Source organism: Penaeus monodon, chromosome 41 (genome assembly GCF_015228065.2).
Source record: "Penaeus monodon isolate SGIC_2016 chromosome 41, NSTDA_Pmon_1, whole genome shotgun sequence".
NCBI classification, from domain to species: Eukaryota; Metazoa; Arthropoda; class Malacostraca; order Decapoda; family Penaeidae; genus Penaeus; species Penaeus monodon.
The window spans coordinates 823644-850844 of record NC_051426.1 but is presented as its reverse complement, the minus strand read 5'-3'; positions in this window follow the sequence as shown (position 1 = coordinate 850844).

The window sequence follows — 27201 nt, the reverse complement described above, 5'->3', positions numbered from 1 at the left end:
CCCTCTCTATCTCTATCTATCATCTTTATCTATATATTTTCTCTCTATTATCTATCTTTTCTCTCTCTCTCTCTCTCTCTTCTCTCATACACACACCAAACACACACAACCCACAACACACACACACCCCCACAACACCCACAACACACACACACACACACACACACCACACCCCCACACCACACACACACCAACACAGTCTCATGACTCCAACCTTCTGCTGAGATGACTGTTGTGTTTTGGGCGGAGAAAAGAAAGAAAAAGATGGTTTGGGGGCTAAACAGGGGGGGGAGAGAAAAATTGATAGATTGAGGGATGGAGGGATAATAGTAATGGTAGGAAGTAGATAGATGGATAGTAATGAAAGATAGATAGAAAGGTAGGTAGAGAATATGGAGAGTAGAATGGAAAAAAAGAAAATCCCTAATGTGATTTTTTTTTAGAATAAGAAGAATAGGATACAAGTAATAATTTTGTTTCCAGGTAAGGGTTTAAAACAAAATTATTTTGAGTTTTGGGGAAAGAATTTACTAATTTATTTAAAAGAAAGCATCAAAAATGCTGTGGGAAAACTCTCACTAGTTATGGCTCGTTTCAGTTGTCGTCTAACCCGCTCTGTAGGGGAATAGAATGAAAAAAACCCACCCCACACACAAACAACCCGTAGGGTTTTTGTGAGGAAAAGGGGGGGGAGGAGGTAGAGGGAGAGGGAGAGAGAGAGAGAGAGAGAGAAGAGAAAAGAGGAGGGGAAAAAGAGAGAGAAGAGGAGAGAGAGAGAAGGAGAGAGGAGAGAGAGAGAAAGGGGGGGGGGACGAGTAGGGGGGCCAACTGCAAAAAATCGTTGGGGGAAATTGCTGTTTAATATGGTACTTTTAGAGCGACCCCCCGGAAGAGAGGAAACAGGAACGAGGTTCTTCGTACGAACGGAACAAAACCCAAAACCCTTTCTGTTCACAACCCCCCTTTCCCTTTGTGTTATTTTCACCGTTGATAAAAAAACCCCTAGTAAAAACACTTATCCTTACCATACGCGGTATGATCATTATCTCACGATTCCTTTTGATGTTTAAAATTTTTTACAGGGAATGAAGAATAGATTTTTTTTGGTAAAAAAAGTTACCCCAAAACTTAACAAAAAATTTTCAATGGAGCATATTTTTTATCATGGCTGATGGCGTTTTTAGTTTTCTTAATATTCAATATCCTTTAAGGGCAAACTTTTTTGAAGTTTCGGATACGAAGGGGAACATAAAATGCAGAAAATTACTACTGATAGGTAACTCCAAATTCAGTATCACCAAAATAGCAACAAATTGTATTAATGAAAAATATAATAAAGCTAAAATAAGTTAGTGAAACGCATAATGAATTTTGATAAAGTAAAAAAACGTCATCAACTGCTATTCTAAATTTACAAATTATATCAGAAATGATTTAGGACTCCAATGAAAGAGGTAAAATCAAAAAAATTGTAAGATAATGGACAGTGATACAATAATGCATATTTTAAAGAGGGTCACATGTCTCAAACAAGGCAGAGCAGGTCAACCAATGAGAAAAAAAAAACGAGAGAAAAACGGATGACCCCACTATTGTCACTTGAATTTTGCATCGTGAGATAAGGGGAATGTGTTTAAAAATAGAGAATGAGAGCGATGGAGAAAAATTTGAAAAAGTGTTTCCCAAAAATGATTGGGAAAACGATATAATAATATATTATATATTATATATTTTAAATTTTAATAATATAAAACATATAATTATTATTATATTATATATTATTTTATATTATTAAGTATTATTTTTATAATATTTTATATTAATTATATATTATATAAATATATTTTTTATATCACAAACCGTTGTTTAAATTTAATTCCCAGCATTACTAAAAATTTTCTTATATTTTTTTTTTCATTTTTAAATTTAAACAAAATTGATGCCGGAAAAAATATACGATAATATTTTTCACTCACAATACAAGCAATCCTCATTAATCTGTCCGAATTTAAGGCTGTGATTCCGTTGTGATTTGACATGTCGGTTTATAAGATGACAGGGATGCAAAACTTTTTACTCAGTTTTGCTTTTTAACATTTAAAAAAACATATGTGTGATTCGCTCGTTTTGTACGAAAAACCTGAATAAAAAATTTAACCGCGAGTTTTTTAGCATATCAGGACTTTAATACGCAGAAGAAAAGCAATTAAAGCAAAAACGAAACATGTTTCATTTTCAAACAACTTCCACCCCAAAAATAACAGATTTATTGAAACTTTCTGTTGCTGATTTAATAACATTTAAACATTTGATTTACTTAGTGAACCTTTCGCTGGATTATTTTAACATTTCTCTTTTTTTTTTTCTTCCTTTTTTTTTTTATTTTTATTTTGTTTAGCTTTTTTTTTTGTTGTTACTGTTATCGTGGAAGTTTTTTTTTGGGGGGTATTATTATTCTTACTTTTACATGATTTTAGAATAATGACAACAAATTCCACCCACTACAATTCACCAACGCAATGATAGTAGGGACAGGGCGAATGTCGTTTCGTTTTTTTGGGCCTGCTAGGACCCCCCACCCTGGGATATTCTCCCTTTTACCCCGTATGTACTCAAGGAAAGGCTCCCCTGCCGAGGAGAGGGGATAGTTTGGGGATCAAATTGGGCCCTTCGCCCTCCTACGGCCTCCTGCCCCCCAGGAGGGAATGTATCGAAACCCGCTGTATTTTTTTTTTTTTTTTTTTTTTTTCTGCTTCTTATTTAGATTTTTATGATTGTTCATGTTAGCTTTAGTGTTTTTAAAGATTTCCTAATTTTTTCTTCGATTTTTATACTCCCTACCCGGGACGGCATAATCACCACGGTTTTGGGGGCCACTCGTCTGTGTGCCAGATATTCATACAGGCAAGCTGTGCGATACTTTGATTTTCAAAACTATACCGAGTTATTTCCCCCTTAATATCGAAGTATCGATACCGTACTTTTGTTCCATATCGGTTTTTCAAATGCATTCGTGTGCTTTTCAAAAATAATTGTTTACGTATACAGTCTTTTTTCCAAACGTTGCCACGGTGAAGAGACAGGTTTATTTAAAATACAACAGTAAAAATTTTTGTTTCTCCTCGTCTCTCTCTCTGTCGGCCCCCCACTCAGGCTAGAGAGCCGCCAAACAGCCTTTAAAATTGGGGCCCGTCCCTAGTGTGGTATTTCTAAACACCCCTATTTTATTACCGTTTCCCCCTTTTCACTTAGTAGAAAATAATGGCTACTGTCAGTCAGTGTTGTGAGCCTATTAGGATAGAATAAAATAAAAGAAAGCTGGGGTGTTGCCCCAAAATTCCACCTGAGTGCCCTTTTTGAGATGGTTTAAAACCTTTCAAGGTGAACCCATAAAGGGGGCATCATTCATATTATTCTCTTAAACAAATCGAAAACATTAAATCACTTTTTTTATTGTTGTTGTTATTGTTTTTATTATTATAATTAATGTCCTAATACATTCAAATTCTATTATTATTATGATTGTTTCATTATCAGTATTGTGGTTTTTTGTTACTGAATTATTTCTTATCTTACCTTAAATTTTTAAATCTACCAAATTTCTGTTATTTTTATTTTTATCAAAATTTTTTTCCTTTCTTTATCATTATTATTTATTTATTTTTTGTTATATTACACTATCGTCTCATCATCATTATCACTGTCACTTCATCATCTCTTATTATTTTTTCATCCTCACCTCACATCATGTTTTCTAACATTTATTTTTACTATCTTTATTCCGTTTTTATTGCTTTATTTTATTGGACTATTATTTTTACCCTTATTATCTTTATCTTTATCAATTTAGTATCATCTTATTTTTAGTAATAGAAGTATCATTTCATTATATAGTAGAATCATAATTTCGCCACCATTTCATAAACTCATTATCACTTTGTTCCTATCATCAAAATTTTTATGCTGCTAACATTAGCATTCTCCATGCAATCCTCTTATCACCAATTTCACACACATTTCCAAGTTGGGGTTTCTTAGAAAAAGCCTTGGGAGTAGCGAGTTAATCACGGGGGTTTTGCGGTGGGGGTTCCCCCCGGGGAGCCCTCCTCGGCGACCACTTAAGGGTAGAAAAGGCCCTTTGTCGGGGGCTTTTCTTGGGGAAAAACATAGGGAATATTTTTAAAACATATATGCACGCATTACCCGCACCGAAAACCCCTACATGACATAAACATGCCGCACACGCGCACGCACGCACGGCACGCACGCACGCACGCACGCACGCACCACGCAGCAGCCGCACGCACGCACGCACCACACACACACACACACACACACACACACCACACACACACAACACACAACAACACACCCCCTCGCACGCACGCACGCACACCACACACACACACCCCCCACACACACACACACACACAAACACACGCCGCGCGCGCGCACACGCAACGCACATACACAAACACAGAGAAGAAGAGAAAAGAAAGAAAAAGAGAAAAGAAAGAGAAAGAGAGAAATGAGAGTGGGAAACAAAAAAAAAAAAAAATTTGTGAAAAGAAAAAAAACCCGCTTTTTCTGGGGCGCGCACTCGAGGAGCATCCCTACAGGCCCGGGAGACAAACCTCCCGCCATGGCCTTCTTTTCCCTTTGACTAAAAAGTCCCCCGGGCCAAAAGGGGGGGGTTCAGAAAAGAATCCAGAAAATTAATAACAAGAATGAAAAAAGGCAAAAGGAGCGTTTAAATGACGGTTTCAAATTTTAGGGGGGGGATGTGGGTTGATAAAAAGTTTTTTTTTTTTTTTATCCATTTTTTTTTTCTCACTAAAGGAAAAAATTTAAAAACTTTGCAAATGAAGTGATAATACAATGATCTTTCTGTCATATTTAAAAATCAAACATGTAAGCCCCTTTTATAACATATTTTTGACTGGTTCCATTCAAAAGATCAGGTTTAAATGAAAGAGGAAACAGCTAAGACCCTAAGCTTCCTTTTAGCACTTGTGGGGAAACCACCTTGTACAAAATTGGGAAAAAAAAAAAAAAACGGGAGAGCCGCACGATTTCTTGTGGTTAAACCCATAGTTTTGTGGTCTTAAACCTTTTTGGCAGCGACCCAAACTTGTCCGGTTGGCCATTGCGATCCAAAACCCTTTAAAACTTTTATTTTAAAAAATTTAAATTTTAAAAAACTATAAAAATAGTTTCAGATTTGTTAGATGTTAAAGATTAAGTATTCTATACACAGGATTTAAAAGTTTGTTAAATTTTTTTAGGGATACTGTGGAAAAAAATTTCACGACTTACATATCCCCCTCGGGTCCAGTAGGGGGCAACCCAAGGTTTGGGGTTCCCCCTTTTCGCAAATTTACTGCTCAATGGATTTGCCCCCTCTAAACACAGCAGTAAACATGATGGGTTCCCCTTTGCTCCAAATTACTGGTCGACTTTTACTTTCACTTACGTGTCCTACCCAAATAGCAGTGCATGGTAATGACGCAGTAAGTCTCTTGAGTCCCCAGATTGAATTTTTATTTTAACTGTGATAAGGGACTTGGCATTCAGTAGGGGGCACGATGATCTAAATACCTAGGGCCGACTCTTACGGTTGTGTCATAACGTGCTCCCCCAGACAAATTTGTCGCGGTAATGCTGCATTTTCCCAATTTTCCCATTGACTACCCCTATCTAGTGCGGAAAGCAGCACACCCGCGACCTAGGGGACGTTTCTATTGGTATTTTTCAAAAAACGTAGCATCCTCTCTAGTTTTTGGCTTGTTTATTTTTTTTAACGATTTATTATGGTGGGGTTAAAACGGGGGGGGGGGGGATAAATAAAAAAAATTTATGTTTTGATAAAGTTTTAAAAACCCATGAGGTCGTGACTGGGAGTGGTGGGCGTCAGTAGGGAGTAGAGAGGGAAGAAGGCCAATGTTCGTTGTAGGGGGGCACACTTTCTTTTTGTTTTGGGTAGTTGTTGCTCTACACGATTCATTGATTCATATTGTAACAGTTTTTCTACTCGGTTTGGGGAATGGAGGGTTTAGATTAAATTTTATCAGTAGCAAAAGAAGGAAAGGGTGATGAAAATGGAGTAGGGTTCAATCTCGCCAACAACAGAACTTAAATTTACGTAACGACCCCTTCTTTCCGTCTTCTTTTGTAAAGTTTTATTATTCTACAAATGCATGGAAAACCACGCGGATTTTACATTTGGGGTAAACAAGGGGTTCCCTAAAATTTTTTATAGGTTTGTCTGTCATACCCCATTTTCGTCTGTCCGGTACATGGGTTTTTTTCACAAAAAATTCCAATCGTAAAAATATATTTTTTTGGAAAACTTTTGAACATGATTCACATACATCATTACTGTAAGAGATTCAAGTATTCTGAGACCCTTTCTGATCGAACAATCCTCTGCTCCTTCCCGCCTTGCTTCTGATGACCTTTCTTTGTCGCTTTTCTGAATGACATATACTCTTGCATATTAACGGAATATTTTAGGGAAAATTTAAATAATGTGAGTTTGATATTGATCAGTTATTTAACTTATGGATATGATTTGAGGTGCTATCTGACAACTCACGTCTACTTGTATGACTTGTTTGTTTAGTGTTACTGCAGGAGTAGCTGTAAGTTAAATAAAATTATATAAAATATTACCTGTAAGCAGCAGCTTGCATGCAATAGGTTCTTGCACAGCTGCCTCCTTCACAGGGAGAGTTGGCTGCGTAGGTCTACCGAGGGGCTTCGTTCTCCTTTCATCTCAATGTACGATTGCTTTTCTCCATTCTAATTCTTTTCGTCCTTTTCCAGTGTTCGTTGTTTTGTGTTAATTCCTTTTATTTGTTTAAAGAGTGATCCGTGTTCAGTCTTCTTTGTCCCGTTGCCATATCTCAAAGGTGTTCCACCTTCTTGTTCCGAAGGTGGGAAAAAGAAAGGGGGGCGGGCTCCACCTTTTTTCTCGGAGAGAAAGAAAAATGTTCCCCGGATTGTGCTAAAGGGGCTGTGGTGAGGAATCCCGGCTCTGAAGGGGTTTCAGGGGGTTTTTTTACCAAAACTTATTTTTGTACATGTGAGGAAACGAACAGGGGGTTTTCGAGTTTTAAACGCAATATTTGTCACAGCTCGCTTATCAGGCGCAAAAGGAAACAAAGGGACCTATATAAACTAAATTTTTTTTGTGAATTTGCAGATGCTAACGAGAGGACCCGAGGTGGCAGCCAGTGATGACAGTTGAGGCACATCTGTATCTGGGGCGGGATTCACAAAAGGTCATAGACAAAAATAGTTCATGATCAGCCCTGTTGCCACATCTCAAAGTTAATGCTGGTTATAGAGCACACATTTATTTCGTAATAAAGCCTATTTTGATAATCTATTGTAATAGGACGATAACGTAATATGGCAATAAATTTTATTCATATTATAACGGTAATATTACACATTAAGTATATATAAAGGTTCTGTGGCATACCTACGCCTATTATCATTGCATCAGTTGTGAAGGCAGGCGCCACTATTTGTATTTTTTAAATAAAATACAGCAATGAAAATGTTGAAAGCTAAATAACTTTACATAATCTTCAAAAGAAACCTCGAAGCTTTTCCAGTTATTTCCAAAGCGGAATAATTTGAAACAGAAGAAAATTTGCATAAAGACAAATTGAAGACATTCCTTACAAGTTAGGCCAAAACTAAAGACTGTCCTTGCGGCCGTGAATAGAAAATATCAGTAAAATATAAGAAACGACTAAACGTTTGCCAATAAATCAAAAAGGTCTAAAAAAAATAAAAAAAATCAATCATATTCGATGCAGAATTATCTTCAGATATCTGCAAACTTGCATTGTAGTTTTAAATACAGTAGGACACCCACACCTGTCCTAAAACTTTGACCGAGTCTTAGACAAAAGAAATTGCCCAAGACATTTTCGTGGGGAGGCAGAGACAAACTTGCTGAGAAAAGACAATAAGAAAATCAAATCATAATGGCAAACTTTTTGGGGGAACCATTCTGATTTATTGTCAACCATCAATTGATTCGTTATCTACATATTAAAGCAATTTTCTTTTCGAAAATACAAATGCCGCCAGGCGGGAAATCATGTGATGCATAAAAACCCTAGGGTTTCCCCCAAATTTTAGTAAATATAAAAAAGTGTAATACTTTTTATCTTTTTAGATTTTTTTTAACAATTACTGAAATCGAATTTCTGAGCTATAACGTGAAATTTGTTTATTGACTTCCCAATTAAACTGAAATGTGGAAGGGGAAAAAATCTAAACTTTTTTTTTTTTGTCTAAGAAAATTTTTTGGGATCTAAGCCTTTTCGTAAATTTCCCCCTTTGGCTCTCAGCGTGAGGGGCCTAAAATCAAGCCGGGGTTTGGGCCCACTATTGGCCCCGGGGCTTCCATATAATTTTCCCTTCCCCCTTCCTCGTGTAGATCGAGATCTCTCGAATTTAAAAGGTATAAGAATATCTTCACAATACATGAAATTTGGGGTTTCGATTGGTTTTCGTCACAAAACAAGACCAAATCGAAACCGGGTCAAACAATCTTTTTTTATTGTAAATTGTTTGTTTATTTAAATTATCTCCCCGCATAAACAGCAAAGGTCTTTAGCCAAATGCCTTTGTTAAATAGAAACTTTAAGATATTTAAAACTTTAAAATCTATCATTAAATATTTTCAAAAAACAAAAAAATTTTTAAAAATAAAAGCATAAATATATGCCAAGTGTATAAAATTATTGCAAAAACATTATGCATGATTAGATTTTATTGAAAATTTTTTAAGTTTTCCCTAAGGAAACTAATAAGACCCCATATCAACAACTCCCCCAAACATTTTTCAGTGTATATGGGGGAGGAAAAAGTACATACGTTTTTGGTCGGAAGTTGCACATTTTCCATAATGTGCGACCGTTAATGATTCTTGGCATCCCTAACAAAGTGCTTGATTTACCCCTTTGGGTCCAGAGTCGTCTTGTGTGCCCGTTTCTTAGTTTTTTAAATGCAACTTCCATTTTTTGGGTTTGGGGGAGGGTGTAACCCCAACTGCCAAGGTCATCTTAACTCTCGCTTTTGGTTCGGGTATGCCCCCCTTGTTCTTCCTTTACCAAAGACAACCTTGAGCGGGTTTTTCAATGGGTGTAGGGGAAGGAAAACGAGCTCACGGGTACGACAGCTCCCTTTGGCCTTCTGTAGTTCTCTTCCCCCCTGATACCAACATTCGCTGGCCCCCAAAACAGAGTTATCTTTTTACGGTGGACATATCAAGCCAATCTTAAACCCCCCTTTAAATCGATGTGATGGGGTTAAACTCTTATGCTTGCAAAGCCTACGAGAGTGGGAATAGCCCTAGTACAGATTCTGAGAGCTTCATTATGAACCGGGTCCAACACCCGGGGGGAAAACAGTGAGAGTTCAATGAAAAACCTAAACACCCCATAGCAAGCTTATACAAATAATCGCTCGGTAAACCCGTAAGCTTGTGCAGTCTGCCCCCAAGATAAGTGAAAAAACCCCGCAAAATACTAAGCGTTTTTGTACCTTCATTTTTAAAACTGTTTGATGTGAGGCACCTTTAAAGTTTGAGTAAAAAATTAGCCCAAAGTTTTTACCCCTTGGAAAATTGCAGGGGTTTTTTTTTCCTAAATAGAGGGGGGGGAGGGAAATTTTCCCTCGTTTGGGGAAATTTAGCCATGGTCTTGTTGGAGAAAATTTAAACCCTATATGTTTGCCCACTGTACAACCTGATTTATTGCGTTGCATGTTCCTTGCACATCATGTACCGTAAGCTTCCCCCTGAGCAGAAAACAGTGTAGTCACCCATACAATTACAGAACGCTTAAAACAACCTTTACGATTCTTTTAAGAAAGGGCAAACGGTCAAATTAAAGACACTCCTTCGGGGACCCTTCCAGCGATTTCCCGGTTTAAAAAACTTTTTTCCACCCAATCTAAACTCCGTCAGAAAGGGAAGTTTTGTACAAGGTAGGAAATGCTCCTTTTAAACCCAATGTCATATAGCCTTTGTTGCCATTTTTCCCAATAGTATCGTGGGCCTTTTAAAGGAAAAAAAGAAGCTGTATCATTGACGTCGCGGGCGAATAATTCTTATAGCAGTTTCCACCCTTAAAAGTGCATCTGGGTCGACCCAAATTTTCTAAGCCATATCAATATGGGGTAAACAGTTTTCTTTTTCTAGAAACCATGTAAATCTAAAGTTTATCATTTTCTCCATCAGCTTGCGATGCAGCGGGTGGGGGAAATTGGTCTTTTTCCCGGGTGTGGAAGCTCTTTGCCGGGTTTTTAGGAAAAAAGAATGATTATAGCTTCTCACCATGTGGAGGGCACTGTGCCCCCCCTATAGATCCTTTTGAATGGGGTTAACGGGAAACTTCGGGGAGCTCTCTGGAAAGTGAGATATCATTTGTAGGAATATCGCACTCCTGGGGCAGCTTACGGCAGAGCTGCAAACAGAGTCCATCTACTTGCGCAAAAATGGAAGTTATATGGAATTCTGCTGCAGTCCCACTGAAAAAAGACACTTGTTGTTCCTGTTCAACCTGAAGAGTGGGGAAAACGAGCAGTGTAAGATGCTCCGAGGGGAAACCTTTCCCGGATTTTGTTTCCCCATTTCAACATCTTTTTGGTTTGTGATGATTTTGCCATCTATCTTCAGAGCAGGTTGTGACATGGGTTGCTCTTTCCCCGATCTATGCACCTTGTCCCAAAACCCCTGCTAAGGGGGTCCCAGAGTTATTTTAAAGACTACGTCTCCACAACGTCCGTCTAGCCTCCTTTTCATGCGCCTGGCCTTGGGGCGGGTCTTTTTGTAAATTTTATCAAGGTTAAATGCTGGGCGTTTTCAACTGCCTTAATGCGCTTTTCTTGCTCGCGCTTGGCTTTATCAACCACCATGGTACTGGAGGTCGACGGGAAGCTTATTTTGGGAATGGGTTTCTTCTGCTGCAAGGGAATTTGTGATGTAAATGATTAAAGCATCTTAATCCTGGAAAACTTTCACAGCCCTTGCTACTGCAGTATCTAAAAATTTCCCGTCCGCTATTCAATCCCACTCGCATTCCCGGAATACCATTCCCCTCCTCCAAAAATTTTGGAAAGGGTCGCTTTCCCTATAAGTCTTCCTGACCTGCCAAGTGAATTTTAACTGTGAATCGGGGAGCCTATTGATAGGTCTATATTGGGGAAGTTCCAGTTTTTAAATTTTGGGAAAAGTGTGGGGGTGTCATTTTTGAGTAAAAAGCATCTACCTTAAAACAAAAACTCCCCGGCCCCCCCGGGATTGTACAAAGTCTCCCAGAGGTGATGCCGACCATTGAATCTCCCAAAAGTAGAAAAGGATGTGGGAAGCTCAAATAGATTTTTCCAAACATTATGTTTTAATTTTGGGAGGAAGGTCATGGAGCAAAAATGTAAGGTCGTTCAGGCCTATTCTCACAGCCTTCACCTGCAGTGTTTTCTGCAGGTGAATGGCCCGGAAGGGGAAACTTTATGTACCATTACTGCTACTCCTCCAGAGGGCCATTGTCAAAGGTCCCTAATGGGCTTGAAATTTAAAACCCTTTAGGGAAAAAGGTACAATTTCCCCGGTCATAATCTCTTTAACTACACAAACTGATTATTGAATCTATCAGAGTTGCGTTCTTCTCATTTTGCATGAATTTTCCCTGAGTTCCATTGGAAGAGCCAGTTCTTTTTTATTTTTCTTCAATGGGGTTTGGGGCACCTGGGTCAAAGGTTTTCCCCACACCTTTAGGCTTCCCTTTTCCTGATCTTTTAATACCTTTTTTAAAGGTTTTTACCTGTGGAACAGTTCCACAGGTTTCCTTGGCAGGGTTTTGGATTTTTTGCCTGGGGAAAGAAAGGGCCTGACCTTTGCTTCAGGGGGTTCTGTCTAGCAGCGGAGGCCCGTGGAGTTTTTGGGGAGCTGGAGTTTTGCCCCAGGCGGATTCCTTTTTCCCGGGCAAAGGGGGGCCGACCTTTTTCAGGGGATTTTGCCTAGCAGCAGAGGCCCCCGTGGTGGGGGGGCAGCTGGAGCGTCACCGTTGAGGCCTCTGGGCCTTTAAAAGATTCTCCCCAAAAACCTTCTTTGGGAGAGGATCTCCTCCTCCGTTTTTCCCGGGGAAAAAACTCACAGGGCGTGTCAGCAATTTTGGGGGGAGGGTTAAAAGGGAAATGGGGAAGGGTGTTTGTAAGAAGCATTGGGGGGCAGGGTTTGTGGGAAAGGGGGATGGGCTAGAACCCAAAACAAGGGGCCTACCTGGCTGTGCAAACAGCACAGGGCACTTGCTTTGCCGGGAAAACTAACCCTTTTTCCTGCTCTTTATTACCAAAACTTCCTTTTCAAATTTGTACCTTTTTCATTTCGTTTAAAAAGCTTTATGAGCTTCTTGCAGTGGTAAAACAATTGGACCGGGGCATTTCATAAACCTTTGACCTTTTTAAAACCACTTTACACTATTTTTTGATTGTCCTTTTCTTTTAAAAAGCAAGAGTTGGCTCCATGGCCCCTACCCTGAGGGGAAACACCCGCATAGGGGTTTGGGGAAAAATGCTTTACCTTTAGGTGGGACCAGCTAACGTGATAAAAAATTTAAAAAAGAGCTGGTGTCGATGTTCAAAACCCAACTTTCTTTTAAAACTTTATGCCCTAAATTAAATTCTCTAGTTCCTCAAACAGTTTTTTCCCCAATACCTCATCAGGGCTCGGGGAAAAGACAATTCCCCTTTCACTATTGGGGTTTTTTGGGAAAATGAAACTTGAGCCCAGGAAAGTCGCATATTGCCGCAGACGTCACCTTTTGGGGCGAACCCCAAATTCAGGCTACCCTCTCGCTGTGGGGTGATGCCCCGGGTCACGTTGACAACTTCAACTATTTTTTTGTTTACTTCAAAAAAAATCAAGATCCATGATTTATACCCATCCCCTGGTCTTTACTTAAAAATACTTTCTATTTAAATACTTTTATATTTTATCAGGGAAGTTTCCTTTTGGTTGAGGAGGACTTTTCCCTTCTACCCGGTTTGGGACCCGGGAACCATTTCGATTCCCATTTTTTGCCCCCTTTTGGATGCTGGAAAGGTTCCAAAATGACAAAAAGTGATGTTCCAGAGGGGAAGGTCGGGGGTTGCGTAGGGCGTCAGGGAGAGAGTAGAACTTTGTTAATTTGTGTACTCTAAAAAATTGAAATTTTTCTTTCCCCCACCCCCACCCCCCATGGGTCCCCAAAGAGGGGAGCTATAGTTGGCTCAAAAAACTCCAACACCCGGGGGAAGAGGGAAAATATGCAGCCACTATACAGTACTGATGGCAGTCGCGGGACCCCTGCGAACCCATGAATAGTGTCTCTTGACCCCAGCCATATTGACCAAACCCATTACTTGACCAGGCCTGATAAGCCCCCCATCTAAACCCGAATAAAAGGGCCAAAAAGGTGGTTTCTACGCAGGGGGCAGCATGCAGCATCGCTCAACCCCCGGACTCCTGTCTCCTGGTAAAATGGGATGCCCCGATGGCAAACACACGTGGGAGAGTTCTCCCCGGTCCAAGATGGAATGAACCAGGGGTGGGGGGCCACCATCCCCTCTCATAGGCCTTGGTGCACCAGGAAGCCATTTTGTCTCATCCCTCACTGGTGTCCCCTCCAGTATGGGTAGCCCTCTGGTCCGGCTCACCAGATCATTGGGACCTCAAGCCCTCCCACCGTGGCAAGGCGGCTTCCGTTAGGGGGGAGTCAGGCAGGAAAAGTGGCCGGAATAGTGCGAGTCCTTTAACCACCATCCTTATAGAGCTGTGGCAACGGGTCAGGCGAGCTACTAGTCGATCTGATGGGATCTCATACCCCATCATTTCCCACCTAGGACTGGCAGGTGAGCTTGCATTCCTGTAACTCATCAACAAGTCCTGGGAAACTTCCACTCTACCCCAAAGCTGGAAGAGGGCTATCATAGTTCCCATCCCAAACTAAAGGAGCCAGGGAAGTACCACCCTATCTCTCCTCAGCTGTCTGGGCAAGACGGCCGAGAGAATGGTACTATACCGACTCCAATGGAAAATGAGACCCCCACATGAACACCTCCATGGGTTCACAAGGAGCATGAGCACATCACACAGAATAGCCACACTCTTAAGCACTGTCACTTCTATGGTAGTATTCCTAAACCTGGAGAAGGGTTAGGAATTAACAAGTCCTCTTACTATTCAGGAGACCCTGATCCAAAAGGGAGTCAGAGGAAAGCTCTTGGCATGGATAGGTGACTGTTTCAGGAACAGAACAGCCAAAGTCTGATTCTAAAGTCACCTATCACAGAACATGCCACTAGAAAATGAAACACCACAGGGTGGGGTCCTCAGTCCAGCCCTTTTCAACACCCTAATGTCCTGCATCCTCAACATACACCTAAAGTAAAGCCCAGCGCTGTCTGGACCTTCTATCTAAGGAGTGTTGTAGGAGAGGAATAAAGATCTCAGCAGCCAAATCCAAAGCCATGGCTCTGAGACAAACTGTTCAAGGCGTAAGTCTGAGAATCCAGGGAATGGACTTACAGTGGGTCCAGGTCTTCCAATACCTTGGGATAATGATTGTCCGGAACCTCTTTAAAAAGGAGGTCCTGTACTTGGTTGACCAAACCAAAGCAAGACTGTCAAAGCAATGACTGGGAGACACATAGGAGCTAGACATAAGTACTAAGATCATTCTATGTACATGTCATATGTCCCATAGTGGACTATGCCTCTGTCTCCCTGATTGTCGCAAAGCCAAGATTAAGAGAAACATTGGAGACAGTTCAAAATCAAGCTGCCAGGATCATTCTGAGTGCCCCAAGGTGGACGAAGGCCCTTAACCTCCTCATGGAGGGAAACCTCTCCCTGGACTCATGAATTGATCTAATGGTAGCTCAATTCCTTTCAAAGGTCATCCAGGCATCCAGGAACACAAACATGAGACAAAAAATACTCAGACACCTAGAACAAGACCACGAACTGTTTGCAAACAACTGGCTGTCTCACACAGCCAGGGTGTTGATACACTATCAGCTCAAAGGACAGCTACTTGCTAAGGGTATGGACTCCCCCCACCCCAACTTTAATGAAGCCTTGCCATGGGCACAAACTTTGATCGAGTTCTCTGTTATGAGCTTGTCAAGGAGAAAGAATCAATACCCCATGCCTAGTGTAAAGGTAGAAGCTGAGAGGGTCATTAGAGCATCACTCCTCCGGGTAGTAGAACCTACTTCACAGATGAATCAGTCAATTCTTTAAACCACACTGCAGGCATCGGCTTTGCAGCAAGGGATGCCACATAATCCATGAGGGTAACAGACAACTCCTCACTACATGCAGAGGTAGTTGCGATCACGGCAGCCCAAGCCCACGCATCCCTGAGGGAAGGACATGTGGTCATACACACAAATTCCAGGGCAGCCATTGACTGTCTACAGAAAAGCTTACCCAAAGACAACATCTACCTCCTGACCAATGTGCTTATCATAGTACAGAGGATTCTTGCTCAGGGTAGAAGAAAAATCATAAACTGGGTCCCTAGTCACATAGGCATCGGAGGGAACGAGCTTGCTGACAGACTAGCTGACATTGGCAGGGGTATGCCCCCAAATCCCATGATCATAAAACCGAGCCGAAAAATCTTAAGGCAGAAGTGTAATGCCACGGCTTGTGCTTTCCTCCTGCAGCTTCACAGAGAGAAAACAAGATCCTACCCTACAGACTCCGCAGGCTATGAGCCACTGGTACTCTCTGAAGCAATCAATAGAGGTACTGAAGTAATTCTTCACAGAATAAGACAAGATTACCATTGTGCATGACAGATCATAGAAACAATTGACTATGCACACAGGTGTTGCATGCAATGTGGCAAGCCAATCGCCACGCTGGTACATTACTTACAGAATTGTGAACACACAATTTCTGAGACAGGGTCTGCCCACAACAGCTGCTGGGCTGGTATAGAGATTATGCCGCATGCTTACATCATGGCGGCAGGAGTGCCTGCTGGCAATCCCGCCACCATGATAAGCATAGTGTCAGAGAAAAAAATGAGATAGCCATAAATAGCTACCACAGGCTGGGCTATATGTATGAAAGGCCCAGGCGAAGCTAGATCTTTGCAAATCTCAAACAACAACGAACCAAGATCAGCGTTCCCCGATCCTCCAGATGACCACGACAACAGTAGCAGCAACCCAAGGATTGCCCAGTCCTTTAGCTGCCTGGGGAGCCTCTTCATCTTCAGCACCCAGCCATACCTGTGGGCACTCACACCCACACAATCACTCCTTAAAGAGTCTAAATAGTAGATGCCAAACCATCTACTATACTGGTGACCCCCCAGAGTGACACGTCATGGTATTTCGCTCGCTCACTTAGCTCACTCTCTGGAGGGGGAGTAACTGTAGCAGCACGGCCCTGCAACCTGAAATTCAGCGTTGTTTCCCAAATTGTGTCACACCAGGTCCATAGCCATGTTCCCGCTCATTGGACAGCGGGCTCCCCTCGTTTCCTGTGCGCTTACACCGCGCCGTGTCAGAAAAAAATCATGTAACGAGACCCTATGTGGCTGGCAACTAATCCCAGCGGGCAGCGGAAAATTCTAGGGTGAATGGGCTTGGAGTCAGTCCATTGATGGTGCCCCTCAGGTGGAGCTGGCACATGATCTCAGCCCTTGTGGTTCTTTTTCCCTGATATTTATACATTAGGTGTCGATATCATGGAACAGAGAGCAGATGAACAGAAGTGCAAGAGGTGCACGGCTTGATATCACACAGGTCGTGATTGCATGACAGTAAGAAAAGAAGGATCAACAATTACTGAAAGTGTCAGGTCATGCATAAACAGGGAGGCTTCAGTACCATCTCTTACAAGAGGGACTGATAAATTCAGCGGTCTCCAATGGGTGTTTCCCACCATACGAAACTTCAATTTGTTTCCTTAACTTACCCACCTCAGGCACATAGAATTCCTACAGGGAATGAGAGTGATGTTAACTAATAAACTGTCTACTACAGCAGAAAAGTAGGCATCACACCATATGGCAGAAACAATAAGTGGTTATTATAGTTAAGTAGACACCACACCGAATAAACAGAATATTAAGATTACATTACATTTATTAGAAATTTCTGCGTGCGTTTTTTCCGTCTTGAGATTTTAATATATACGTTTCAACAGGACGTTTTCTTTCAAGCTCCGTGTTCAGGAAGCTTGTATCACTTAACACCTGTTACGCATCCTCTAGTATGCTATTCCTCCAAACTGCTTGATTCCTTTCCTTTCCACAAGTCCGATGGATGGATAATAAGTGATGCGAAAGTAATTGGAATAATTTCTTTTTAATATATCACAACTAGGATGAGTCTATCAACTTAGCATATTATCCCGGTCAGTGGTTAATAGCCACCATGGTAAGTGCACGTTCACAGCTTAGTTACATATTCAACACGTGGAAGTATTTAGAATTTGACACCATGCGATGGCAAATGTGACAGGTAGTGTATGTTGACTAATGGAAATCTCATGAAGTCCCTGATAAGTAAATCGATTTAGAAATAAAAAGCGTTTGGTATTCCATTTCACTTGATTATGAGTAGGTCTATTTGGAGAATTCCAGGATTTTTAGATTGTTTGAGACAAGAACGGCCCTTCCCATTGTGGGTTAAAAAAAAAAAAAAAAAAAAAAAAAAAAAAAAAAAAAAAAAAAAAATATATTAAAATATTATTATATATAATATTTATATATTATATATTATGTATATATAAAATATATATATAAAATGTATGTTGTAATATATATTGTAATTTTTATATATGTATATTTGTATATATTATATATATAATTATATTTTATTTATATTATTAATATTATTGTTATAAAATTGTATTTTATTGTATTATATATGTATATATATATATATTTAATTTTTTATTTAATTGTATTTATCTTTTATATTAGTATATTTTAATATTTTATATATTATTATATATATATATTTATATATATGTATATTTTAAAATATATATATATATTTATTTTTATATATTTTTGTTTATATATATGTATTATATATTGTATTATAAAAATGTATATTATATATGTTATATATATATTTTTTTTTTTTAAAAAAATAAAATTTTATTATTGTATATATTATATGTAATTAAAATATATGTTTTTTTGTAATATTATTGTAAAAATATATATATGTAATAATATATGTATAATATATATATATAATTTATTTTATATATAATTGTATTATAATTTTATATGTATATTTAATTTATATATGTATATATTATGTATATATTTTTTGTTATAATTTTTTTAAAAATTAATTAAAATTTTTATATATAGTATATATAAATTTTGTTTTTATTTATGTCTTTATATTTTTGTATATTATATGTATATTTTTTTTTATTTTTTTGTTTATTTGGTATTATATGTAAAATTTAAAAATTTTTTTTTAATTTTTTTTTTATTTTTTATTAATTTGTTTATTATTATATTTTATTTGTTATTTTTGTTTTTTGTTTTATTTATTATTTTTTTATTTTTTTTTATTTTTTTATAATTTTTTTTTTGTTGTGTGGGGGTTTTGTGTGTTTTTTTTTATCTTTTTTTTTTTTATTGAAATTTATTCCTTTCCCCTAAAATACCCCCCCCCACCCCCCCCCCCCACCCCCCCCACCCCCCCCACTTATATTTTTATATTATATTATATATTTTATTATATTATAAAATTATTTAAAATATGTCCCACCCGGGTTTTCTTGCTACGTTTTTAGGACGGGGGGGGGGGGATGTCATAAAATACGTAGCAAGCCCGATGTACATTTCCCAACCCCCCGTCCAAGCACGCACCCCTTTCCCCTTGGGGCAGGACGCAATGTCCCCGGGTTTTTTCTTTTCGTCGGGAAACCCAACCCACCCTTTCCTCAAAGGGGCCCGCCGCAAAAAAGGGACATGCCCCAAGGCACGAGAGAGACCCCCGGCAGACACCCTTTGCCACACGGGGTCCACCCTCCCCACCTCGTCCTCCACCCGGGGCCCACGGGGTCTTTTGGGGGTCTCGTATCTGCCCTTCAAAATAAACCACAAGCTAACCCCCTTTTTCCCTAAACCCACCCAAGTCCATCTCCCCGTCTCCCCTCACATCTGGTGCGCGTGCTCCTAATCTTTTGGGGGTCACTCATATTCGGGAAAAGCGGGGGCCTCTCATTTCACCCTGGCGAAGTGGGGCTCCCCCCAAAGTGTCGCTTACATCTGAGGGAAAAGCGGTTTTTAAAGAACCTAAAACAACGCCAAGGGCCTTTTTCCCCCTACCACCTCGCCCCTCCCCGCCCCCTTTTTCCCGACCCACGCGAATGCCCCCCCGCCTCTTTTAACGCCCGCCAACGCTCCCAAAAGTTCTTTTTCGATCACGCCAAAACCCGCCCCATTTTTTTCCTACTACTTCTTTGCTGACCATCCCGCCTGTGCACCCTCCTGACGAAGTCGTTTGAAGATGTATCTTCCCCACTATTTTCCCCCCACACTCCCAATCCAGCTCACCGCCTCACTAATTCTTCGCAGCCCTCGTAAAACCAACAGCCAGGATGTCGCATTTTTAATCCACACCAACAATCTTCCCCGTTATTTTTAAAAGTAAGTGTCCCTATTAGTGCCAGAGTAACTTTTGCCCTTCCTATACCCACCCACACCTTGTACAAGTTGGGCCTTTTTTCAAATTCAATTTCCAAAGCCACCCCCTAGAAAGCAAAACCCACTAACTCTAAAACCCAATAACCCCCTCCCTGTCACCCCTTGTTTTTTTTTTAAAACACACACTGAAAAATCAAACCTGTGAACCCCACCCCCACTTCACACCTCATTCCCCAGCCCTAAACCCTCCCTTTAAATTTAGGTATTGTGTTAGTATTTTTCTGGGCTTTTTTAAATTTTTTTCCTCAATCGGGGCCCCCTTTTTCCTATATCATTTCTCTCAGAAAAAATTATACCTTTGAATTTTTAAATTTAATTTGTGGGTTTGTTTTTTTGCTCTCATATATTATTCATTTTAGTTGTGGGCAATTAAAGAAATTAAACTTTTTTTTTTCTCTTATATTTTTTTCCTATTAGTAAACACATTTTTCATCCTCCTCCTTAGCCCTTTTACTGGCCTGGGAAAAACTTATATTTCAGCTTCTGAAGACGATTGACCCTCCTCGCTACTGATGTTTTCCCTCAATGCGAAAACCCCTGCCACACCCCTACCCTGGCACCGACGGCCTAGCAACCTCCCCATCACCAGGGCCATCTGTAGATACCAAAACCCACTGCATCGTTTCAAACGTTACAGTTTGGCTCGAGGAGGAGCCTTGCGCGTGGCCGGGCGTTTCCTCAATATGTAAGCAAAAACCGGGTGTACACTTCACACCTCCTCCAAAACACCAGGCCTTTCCCTTGGGCAGGACCAGATGTCGCCGGCTTTTCTTTTCGCACAGGAACAAACAATCCGTCCTCGAAGGGAACCGCCGCCCCTAAAAAGGGCAAAGTCTGTAAGGGAGAAAAGAAAAACACAAAGGCAACACCTTGCCACACAGGGGCCAGCTTTTCCCCCACCTCGTCCTCCAAACCCGGGGGCCCCGGGGGGCTCTTGGGGGGCTCGTACTGTCTTCAAAAATAAAAAACCCGCAAGCTAAGCCCCTTTTCACTGACCCACCCAAGTCCCTCTCTCGTCTCGCTCCAAACTGGGACGGGGTGTCCTAAACTTCGTGTAAATCATATTCTGGTAACGGGGGGTGGCCTCTCGTTTCATCTGGCCCAATGGGGGCTCCCAACTTAGTGTCCCCTTTTTCTATATTTTATATTATTTATATATAATATATATATATATATTATATAATAATAAAATTTTTTATATATATGTTGTATGTATATGTGTATGTATTGTATATTATAAAGTTTATATAATACACATATATATATATATATATTATATTATATATATTATTTTATTATATAATATTATAACACACAAAATATATATAAATATATATATTTTATATATAATATATTTTATATATAATTATATAATATGTGTTTTGTGGTGTGTTGGGGTGGTGGTGTGTAATATATATATATAATAAATAGTGTAAACTATGGCCCAATTTTAACATATTCACCTAAAGTACATGAATGTGAAAATAGGGCCCTTGACCGTGAGGGGAATAATTTACCTTGACGAAACCGCAAAACCCCAAAACCCAAAGTCCCAACAACTAATCTACCCGGAAAACTTAACCTACTTTCACATGTTTAATTTTATGTTTGTTCATGATGCAAACATAAGAGAAATAATTAAAATAATATTTTTCTACAGACGTATCCCCTTTCCAAAGCGGTGCCCGGTGACATAATTAATGATCACACGTAACCCACAACCCTTTTCGAGAGTGAAAGCAGGTTAATGATCAAGAGGCAACCACTAGCCCATAGCTAACGATGGCTAACGCGCACACCTTGCGGTTGAAAATGGTGCATCATAACAGAAAGATGACCACTGAAAGTGATTAACTAATCAATATCCGTATCCGAAATCATTACTCATAGCCAGTGATGTACAGACGAGGATCTCCTCCAATGCAGGTGACATAGATCAATGATCACCGCGTAATCACAAAACCTTCTCGAGAGTGAAAGCAGGTTAATGATCACGAGGTAACCACCAGACCGTAGCTAATGATGACTAGCACACACACCTTACAGTCCAAAATAGTACATCATAACAGAAAGATGACCAATATCCATAACCGAAATCATTACCCGTAGGCAGATGCTACAGATGACTCACCCGTGGCTCCCCCCCACCCACACCGCAATATTCACCATGTTTAAACTTGTACCGAGATCGAGAATTGATTCTGTTACAGACGAGGGAAACCGTCTCTCCTAATGACTGAAACTGTCAAAATCAAAAATAAATAGGTCACACAGGTCTGCTAATGACCGATAATTTCTGCTCCTCTCTCACTGTACCAGAGATAAGAATACAATAAGTGTAAAGGATTATAAAACTCGTTATACAATATATGCTTTTTTTTTTTGATTGTATAAACACTATACAATGAGCTCGCACACACTCACACACACACACACACACACACAACACACACACACACACACTCCCACACACACACACACACACCCCACACACACAACACCCACCACCACCCTCTTCCATACCTCCCACCCCCACCCGCAATATTCACCATGTTTAAACTTGTACCTGGATCGAGAATTGACCCTGTTACAGACGAATGATCATCCCTCCCAATTAATCATAATCCATAATGTCCCTCTAATGATGTCTAATACACACACCTAAAGAGTTCCTCTCACCCTCCCCTCCAAACAAACCCCTCCTTCCCTTCCTACCGCCCCTGCCCCACATTCCTCCATACCCAAAGCAATAATAGTAAGAAAAAAAAGCAAACAAACAAATCACAAGTCCTACTTAAGGAGATAATACAGCCCTGCACTGAAGTGCCAGTGATCACCCCTCCTAATGAATGATGCAATCATAATCCAACCCAATGCCATGTGTCACTGATGACCCACCTCCCTCATCACCCCTCCTCCCCACCACACCCGCCCCCGCAATATTCTTCGTGTTTGAACTTGTACCCGGATCGAGAATTGACCCTGTTACAGACGAGTGACCACCCCTCCTAATGAATGAAACTAACACAAATAACAGGCTTAAATTTTCTATATAAATGTAAAATGCGATTACCACTATTTCATATGTTTGCACCTTTCATGCTTATAAAACTAAAAGGTTAATTACCTAATAGATTGAAAAGTCGCTGGTTTTATTCTATTTAGAGAGCTTTAAATAGGATTTTCAAGGTATCTACACAGGTCAAAGAGGGGTTTTCCCCCTCGTATTTACGCCTGAACACCTAAACAACCACCTCTTCTTGCTCAGAGGTAATGATGAAATAATCGCAAAGATTATAATCAGTATCTTTATTTTTTTTTACAAATGCATAATATAACAAAGGTGCAGACCTAATAAGAAAAATTCAAAAGAAATGACTTAATTTTGCAGAACGAATGATAAGCCTGCGACCTCCTCTCATATTTGAACGTGTTATACTAGCCGTTCTTACATCCCAAAGACATCTTCATAATAAAAATATAGTTTATTGAAAAGGATCATGAAATTCTTGTACTTTATTATGACTCTCAAGCTTACACAAACATACGCCCTAAGAGGCGATAACACAAATAACAGGCTTAAATTTTCTGTGTAAATGTAAATGCGATAACCAATATTTCATCCCTTTGCACATTTCATACTTATAAAACTAAAAGGTTATTTACCTAATAGATTGGAATGACGTTGGTTTTATTCTATTTAGAGAGCATTAATAGGGTTTTCAAGGTATCTACACCAGGTCAAAGACGGGTTTCCCCTTCGTATTTACGCCTGAACACCTAATTATCTACCAACTAGCGTCACTACTTGCCCATATGTATAACTATTGTTTGAACTTGTAACTGACTTGACAAATGGCCGTGTTACAGACGAATGATCACCCCTTATAACCAATAACAAATAACCGCGCAAGGGAAAGACGGATAGAAGTCAGGCCAGGTAATGACCAAATTCAAGGTGTTGACCCGAAAACAGGTGATCCTTCCTTCCCTTCCTACCGCCCCTGTCCCACATTCCTCCATACCCCATTACAAACTAATAATAGTAAGAAAAAGAAGCAAACAAACAAATCACCAGTCACAAGTCCTGCTTAAGGAGATAATACAGCTCTGCACTGAAGTGTTACAGGTGAGTGATCACACCTATAGCTAATGAGCGTGACACGATCAATATGATAGCCCGCTGTCAGTTGTCGCTGACGACCCCCTCCATCATCACTCCCCCTCCTCCCCCATATGCCTTTATTATGACTCTCAAGCTTACACAAACACACGTCCTAAGAGGCGATAACACAAATAACAGTCTTAAAGTCTCTGTGTAAATGTAAATGCGATAATCAATATTTCATACTTTGCACGTTTCATACTTATAAAACTAACAGGTTAATTACCTAATAGACTGAAAAGACGCTAGTCTGATTCTATTTAGAGAGCCTGAATAGTGTTTTCAAGGTATCTACACCAGGTCAAAGTTGGGTTTCCCCCTCATATTTACGCCTGAACACCTAATTATCTACCAACTAGCGTCACCACCTGTCCCACGTGTTGACTCAGTTATGTTTTGCTAATTAACCTCAAGGGACAATGCAGTATATTTCCTAAAATGTTCCTGCCGCATTTCTTGATGTTTTACAATCTACAATGCAACTTAGGAAATATATTTAGTTTTCCCTTAAGACCCATATGTATAACTATATACAGACGAGCGTATCCTTCCATAAGAGATCGCATAACAATACATCCTCCGTTTTATGATGATATCAGCACAGAAAGTGGACTAGCTCTTCAGCAATTTACTCCCCCTCCTCGAAATTGTCTATAGTACCTGGCTACACGTATATAGGAAGAAAAAGAACGATGCAACGGTAACAAATATTGTTTGCGCATTCAGACACCACTTATTAAGTAATAAAATACATATATTTTCTTAAATCTTTTACAAAAAGAGAAATATCTTTAAGTCGACACTGAATAAACTTGCTACTTGACCTCTTCCACATTTTCTGAAGAACTTGATATACAAGCATGCCAAATGAAGAAAACATCCTTCACCTATAATTTTTCACTATGCCACTAGTTGCTGCAGTGACGAAAACTGTTAAAGACCCATGTAAACTATTTCGATCTTCAAAAAAAAAAAAAAAGGCATTGATTAATTGTTAACACATTTCCCCCTTTTAGCAATTGACTCTTTATCAAAACCAAGAACTTTTATGAAATATGAAAAAAAAAATTGAGGTAAAATAATATAACTTGTTTGCCCCTCATGATATAATGCTTTTATAATTGTTCGCATATTGGACAAAGACACACACAAATTAGCCTAAAGCAGAGATTTTTGACCATGGGTACTTTTACCAGAGGGAGTAAATATACATGACACCCGCGATGCGATAGATCTTAGCAGACAGCATGTGATTTTCCAACTGATGTGGGTTTTTTTTTTTTTCTTAAACCGGGTTATCAACAACTATATATTATATTTCTTAATCAAAACGTTCTTTGCAAAAAAAAAAAAAAAAATAAAGGTGCTTTCTTGTTGTGTGTCTACATTAGATATTCTTGTTTTACATAGCAGTAAAGGGGTATATGACGAGCAACATACAGTCGAGGAGGTAAGTTATAGAGAAAGGGTTGAAAATCACAGTCCTAAAGGGGAAAAAGCCGCAACCGAAGCAATATTTTCTAAATGACAAGTAAAAAAGCATTTGTTTAGGAGAAAAAATATTCGCATTACCTCATAATATGGGAGGGAAAAGCTTCTTTTCATAACTTAGAGAAAGCAAAATGCCCTTTTTTCAAATACAAGGGTGATTATTGAAGTAAATGTTATAGCATTGCTATCATCTTTAACAAGAAGTCTTATTTATCTAAAGATGCCTTCCTAAACTCTGAGTTTAGGAAGGCATCTTTAGATAAATAAGACTTCTTGTTAAAGATAATAGCAATGCTATAACATATTAACACTTACCATATATTTCCCAAGTCTGAAAAAACTGCTCAGTTCATATAAATTTACTTCAATAATGACCCTTGTATTTGAAAAAAGGGCATTTTGCTTTCTCTAAGTTATGAAAAGAAGCTTTTCCCTCCCATATTATGAGGTAATGCGAATATTTTTTCTCCTAAACAAATGCTTTTTTACTTGTCATTTAGAAAATATTGCTTCGGTTGTGGCTTTTTCCCCTTTAGGACTGTGATTTTCAACCCTTTCTCTATAACTTACCTCCTCGACTGTATGTTGCTCGTCATATACCCCTTTACTGCCATGTAAAACAAGAATATCTAATGTAGACACACAACAAGAAAGCACCTTTATTTTTTTTTTTTTTTTTGCGAAGAACGTTTTGATTAAGAAACATAATATATAGTTGTTGATAACCCGGTTTAAGAAAAAAAAAAAAACCCGCATCAGTTGGAAAATCACATGCTGTCTGCTAAGATCTATCGCGGGTGTCATGTATATTTACTCCCTCTGGTAAAAGTACCCATGGTCAAAAATCTCTGCTTTAGGCTAATTTGTGTGTGTCTTTGTCCAATATGCGAACAATTATAAAAGCATTATATCATGAGGGGCAAACAAGTTATATTATTTTACCTCAATTTTTTTTTCATATTTCATAAAAGTTCTTGGTTTTGATAAAGAGTCAATTGCTAAAAGGGGAAAATGTGTTAACAATTAATCATTGCCTTTTTTTTTATTTTTGAAGATCGAAATAGTTTACATGGGTCTTTAACAGTTTTCGTCACTGCAGCAACTAGTGGCATAGTGAAAAATTATAGGTGAAGGATGTTTTCTTCATTTGGCATGCTTGTATATCAAGTTCTTCAGAAAATGTGGAAGAGGTCAAGTAGCAAGTTTTATTCAGTGTCGACTTAAAGATATTTTCTCTTTTTGTAAAAGATTTAAGAAAATATATGTATGTATTACTTAATAAGTGGTGTCTGAATGCGCAAACAATATTTGTTACCGTTGCATCGTTCTTTTTCTTCCTATATACGGGTAGCCAGGTACTATAGACAATTTCGAGGAGGGGGAGTAAATTGCTGAAGAGCTAGTCCACTTTCTGTGCTGATATCATCATAAAACGGAGGATGTATTGTTATGCGATCTCTTATGGAAGGATACGCTCGTCTGTATATAGTTATACATATGGGTCTTAAGGGAAAAACTAAATATATTTCCTAAGTTGCATTGTAGATTGTAAAACATCGAGAAATGCGGCAGGAACATTTTAGGAAATATACCGCATTGTCCCTTGAGGTTAATTAGCAAAACATAACTGAGTCAACACGTGGGACAGGTGGTGACGCTAGTTGGTAGATAATTAGGTGTTCAGGCGTAAATATGAGGGGGAAACCCAACTTTGACCTGGTGTAGATACCTTGAAAACACTATTCAGGCTCTCTAAATAGAATCAGACCAGCGTCTTTTCAG